Source organism: Abramis brama (assembly GCF_963993115.1).
Source record: "Abramis brama genome assembly, chromosome: 18".
Lineage (NCBI taxonomy): Eukaryota > Metazoa > Chordata > Actinopteri > Cypriniformes > Leuciscidae > Abramis > Abramis brama.
The window spans coordinates 12,245,123-12,251,164 of record NC_139980.1 but is presented as its reverse complement, the minus strand read 5'-3'; positions in this window follow the sequence as shown (position 1 = coordinate 12,251,164).

Genomic DNA, 6,042 nt, shown 5'->3' with positions numbered 1-6,042 from the left:
GATGGGAATAATCAGGAATAATAGGGAATAATAATACAAATAATCAATTAAGCATTTCTGAGAAATAAAATCTTTTATTTTTCATCAAATACTGTGATGTTGTTTTACATAAGACACGACTGACATCTAGTGGCCAAGTATAGGAACCACTAGGTTACTTTAGACTTTGCTCTTTCGTAAAGTGACGCAAAAAAGTATCTGTCTGAACAATAACTGCTTATGTTTACATTGTAAATCCATTAAAATAACCATTTGAATTGTATGTAACACATTTGAATAAAGGAGCGACAGTGTAACATTTAGTAGAGAGGTGAACTATAGCTTTGGTTGGTCGTTAACATGTTTTTTTTTTCATTCAGAACAATTAGATTGAACTCTAAAATTAAAATAAAGCTTTAAATCTAGGTGAATAGTGAACAGTAGCTATATAGCCTTATTAATACTAAAATACCACTGTCATGGATCACCTGTTGAAGACCCCGTCTGCTCTATAACTGCTCAGCCAATCAGATTATGGCACCGTCAGGAACTAACTGTTATGTGTTATATGTTAGTTTATTACTGTAATATCTGTGCACCAGAAATACACCACAGAAGTTCTGCAACAAATATATTCAAATTTGTCATTGAACCATAAATTATTTGCCTCAGTAGATGGCAGTATATTCACAGCAACACTGGAGGGGGAAACATCCCTTCGTCCTCTGTAATGAAAAACAGAGTTACCATCCGCCATTGCACAACAGCTGAACATAATTCTTTGTGCAGTGTCCAGAAAATGGCAATACGGTTGACTTCCTGGTCACAGACACTGCATGGACCTTAAACTTATTTCTGACAGCTTGACCCCTTCAGGATGAATGAGCCATGCGTGATGGACTTGTGCAGAATCCAGTGCTGTGGCAGATGGAAGTCACACTGATCAGATGTTAATAATAAGACTATTTAATGTGCAGAAGAATCACAGTACAGACACGCACAACAAGAGCAGACTCATTTTACAGAGCTTCCCTTACAAAAAAAAAAAAAAAAAAAGTATACTTTTATAAATACTATTAAGTGTACTTAAGTAAAGTTAAAGTATATTTTTAAGTGGCTTATATCTATATGTAAGTACAGGCTACTAATATCAATGTACTAGACTTGTGTTTCAATCCTACTTGGGACTATATTTTTAGTGTAGGCCTATAAAAGTGAACTCTTAAGAATACTTATACAACAGTAGTACACAACTAGTTTACAGACAAGTTTTTCTTTTGCACTGCAACTATACTACTTGTGTTACTATAATGGATCCACTGGAGGCGAGTTGCAGAACCCAAAGGGAAGTTTATTTACATCCAAACGTGATCAAAATACACTAGCAGGACTTGACTAGCAGGACCACTCACCATACAGTTGCAAACAATACTTGACCAAGACACATGGCAAACATAGGCTTAAATACACAAACTACTAATGACAAGACAAGACAAGGGACACCTGTGCACAATCAAGAAACAAACCAATGAGAACATGACAACATAGAACACATGGCGAGGGGAGCACATGGCAGGATCACATGACTAAGACATGGCACAAACAAGGGTTGCACAAGGGAAACATGAACATGACTTAGCTACAAAAGGACATGAAACATGAACAAAACCGTGACAGGTACACTGATAGTTACTAGTCAAATACTTGTAGCACATTTTATAGTTTAAGAAAATACACTTTGAAGCACAAAAATTCACATAGTAGCCTATTCAGAATTACCTATATCTGTTTTCTTTATAAAATCAATATTTCAAACAATGTAAGTTTATAAGACGGTATTTAAAACTATGAGAAAAAAAAAAAATTTAATAGGTTACTCAATCAAAAGAGTAAACATAACTAAAAGCCAAGTATAGAGACATTATAGACATTATAGACATAGACACTTAGACATTTCTATCAGTTTAAGTCAAGTATACTTAAGTGTGTATATTTTATTTTACATAAAAAGTATAAAATGAAAGTATACTTTCTTATTTTTAGTTTAAAAGAAGTATACTAATTGCACACTTGAATAAACTTCTTTTTCGTAAGGGTTACTGCTTCAGTTAGGTTAGATTTACCATTTCTACATTGTAAATGAACAATATTTTGTTCAGCGATTTTAAAAGTCAGTTCCATTCTTGGATCTTTAATGTGTGTCCGACTATATAATGACTGAAATTAGAGCTGTTCCTGCATCAGAGGTTCAGCATTGGCGGCCTGTTCTGAAGTAACTCAACCAAGAAGAATTCCAACTGTGAAGCTTTAATGGGACACATTAAAATGCTCATTATATTGATGGTCACACCTATTGCTCTTTCCGCCGTCATTCTGTCTCCACATTGACATAAACAGGTCAAGCAGTCATTTAACTATACACAGTGCACACACCCTTTCTCATGGTGGTACACTGTAAAAAAAAAAAAATGACATGGATCCTTTGTCATTTTATTCATAGAAGTAGTTCATGACAACTGCATTGTGACTTCACAGTGAACACACTCCAAAAAAAAACTGTACTGTGTTAATATGAAGGAATTTTCCGTATTGATTTTTTCACACCTGTTTTACCTGTAATTTTTAATTTGTGTTAAAGAAATAGGGGAGTCTGAGGATGGAAGTAACAGGTTTTGTCAGTATCTCAGTGTTTGTTTGTGCTAGATCTCTCAAACTTTGATTCACGGTACCTATATTTGTCCAAGACAAATTAAACTCACATATTATGTGAGTTAATGTCAAATACAAAGAGTTGTTACAACCTACCCACCTACTGGGGTGAGAGTTGTAACACTAGCTGGGAACTGATGTAACAATGAGAGGTAGGCTAATCATTTGCTGAAATAAGATCACACTATCTAATTTATGCGAGAACTTGATAACTGTATTCCAGTCACATAAGGGTTCAGTCATATGTTGCCATCCACCTATTTTTAAGTGAATTTTGGGATATCACATAAAAAAGCTCTGGATGGAAAGGCCAAGATCCGCATAATATAAATATATTAAAAAAACTGTGCACAAAAAACCTGTGCACTCAATTGAGGCGGCTAATGTTTTTATACAACAAGAAGTCATGCGCATGGAAACACATTGATGCACAACAACAAATTCACGTGACTTTGCCTTAACAGAGGAAGTGATTGGATAACTGGATTCATTAGGGGTTGGTTGTTACATTTTTAATGAACTTTTACAACTATCCCCACTTAGCATAGCTAACTGTTTATTGAAGTTGGCATAGTGGAAAGCATCAAATTTAACTAAACAGCTTAGGTTATGTGAATCAAATAATTGTATCTACAATACAATGCTAGGCAAAGATAATCTTGATAAAAAATGTACTTTCTTTCCTGAAAATATATATATATATTGGTCATAAAATCTACAATGTTTCTGACAGTCACATGCCACTTCTCCTCAAAAAGGTGATGGGAGTGTATGATATTGATGACATCACCACAACTCTTTTCTGATTTGACAAACTGACTGTTACATCTTCTAAGTCTATCTCATTATATACAAATCATTTAAGTATTAATGGTGTGAAAAATATAGATAATAAATGTGATAACATTTATATTAAAAAAAGTATGTAGAACTACATTATTGCCTAAATGCAAACCGTTTTGGAACTCAATGTATAACAAGATTGATTGGAAAAAGGTTGAGTTTACCCAGTAAATACTGTCTAACTAATAAAGCTAAAGAAGTTACAGATAAGGTTATTCATTTGATTTACCCAGTGAGACAAGTAGTCTCAAGATTTTTCAGAGACACAGAGACTAAATGCGTCTTTTGTAATTTAGAAGAAACCATAAAACATTTATTCTTTGAATATGTATTTACCCAATTGTTTCGGATTGATATTGAACATCTAATATTTAAATTCACAAATGTAAAGATTTGACTATCTGGTAAAGATATCATTTTGCTATATAAAAGTAAAGTGTTTGGATCAAAATTTGGTGATTATCTTAATAAATATGTATGGAAAATACCATACACAAACAGAAATGGACTAATAATAAAAAAATAAATTATTATATTGAGGCCTTAAAAGATGCAAGAAATAAAAAAGCAAAAAAGATATATAATTTTTTTCTTTTTGAATTTTTTGTAAGTTAATAAGATTTTTTTAATAAAGTTAACTGGTTATTTTTCCAGTTTCCTTTGATGCTATTATGAATGTAATAGATAATAGTTGAACACATTGTGATCCTCTGTATGTGTATGTTGTTACTGTTCTGTTATGTAATAAAATATTGTAAAATCCCACCATTTGTTTTTAAAGCTTAATGTTTCTCATTAGGATCAGGATGATGAATCCACACATGACAATGCATTACAGTGTAAGTAGTCCATGTACTGATCCGCAAGCAAACATAGCGAGCTCTTCCTGAACTGGCTCATTTTAATTAGAGTCAGGTAGCCTATCTCATGTCTACACAGAATCATCCTAAATTGCTCATTGAAACATGTGGGAGGATATCACACCTGTGGCTCACGACACCCCAATTACTGCTTTGTTGCTTTTCAGAGTACAGGCTGGCTATTACTGCTGCTTCCCATTGTACCACTGAGGGCAAAGTGGGCTGTGCTGAGTCTCCTTTGTCATAATTAAATTAGACTTTAATACAGTGACATCGAGCTTGTGCGCAAACACACACGTGTGTAGGCTACTTAAATGTCAAGCAATGGATTAATGAGAGCTACACAATCACATCTGCCATCTGTGTTGTTAAACCTCTCTAAGGGTAGCCTACGTTTACACGACAACGATGTAAAAAAAATATTTGTACAGGCGACAACGTTGTCAAAATGGTCCCCATTCACACAGATCTGTGAAAATTACTAAAAAATACTGTGTTATGCTGCCAGGCCAGTAGTTGGCGATGTCACTTTGTAAAGAAACACCACGCGCCTAGACTGGACACATAATTCGCATGTGCTGACGACTACGTTTTCATAGATTTGTATTTTTGTATTACCACGCGCCTAGACTGGACACATAATACGCATGTGCGTTTTCATGCCCTACGTTTTCATAGATTTGTATTTTTGTAGTTTACTCGGAGATGATGAGGCTGTTGTTTTCAAAAACGTGCACTTTGAAACCCGTTTTCAAAAGTTTGCATTTTCAGGCCCCCAAAACGCTGTTTGTAGGCTATAGGCTACAACAAGGCCACAACGCATAAAAAGTGTTCTTTTTTTTTGTTTTTAGTTGAAAACAATGACGTGTAAACAGCCTCTAAAATAGAGGTTCGCAAGCAGTGGGGATTTATAATATTATATAATATTGAAAATATTTATACATTTTAATATGGTCATAATTTAGGTGCCAAAAATTGTATATGATTTTTTTTTTTTACTGTTTTGAAATACCGTGACGTATTGAACCAGGCGTCGGGTCTATTTGCTTAGTAAAAACTGAAATGTAAACCATAATATTTTGACTTTATATGCAATAAATAAATAATTAAATAACCATTTCTGTGCTTTTCAAAAAACTTACCTAAAATTATTCTTGCATTTTATACATTAATAGTCATATTAGTGAGAGTAAAGACATTTCTAATATTTCAAAAGAAAGATTGTTTGTTTTTCCACTTTTTATTCATCAAAGAATCCTGAATAATGTATCACTTAAGCAGCATGACTTTTTTCAACATTGATAATAATAATAAATGTTTCTTGAGCAGCAAATCAGCATATTACAATGATTTCTGAAGGATCATGAGACACTAAAGACTGGAGTAATGATGCTGAAAATTCATCACAGGAATACATTACATTTTTAAATAAATTCAAATATAAAAATATTTCATAATATTACTGTTTTTACTGTATTTTTTAATCAAATAAATGCAGCCTTCTTGAGCATAAGATACATCTTTTCAAAAACAGTTCTGGGTTTCTGTTTAAACCTAAATTGTTGCTGTACCTCATTAATTTGCCACAAATTCCAGCAAATGGTCATCACACTACACCTCACACAAACAAAATGGAAACCTCTGCTTGACA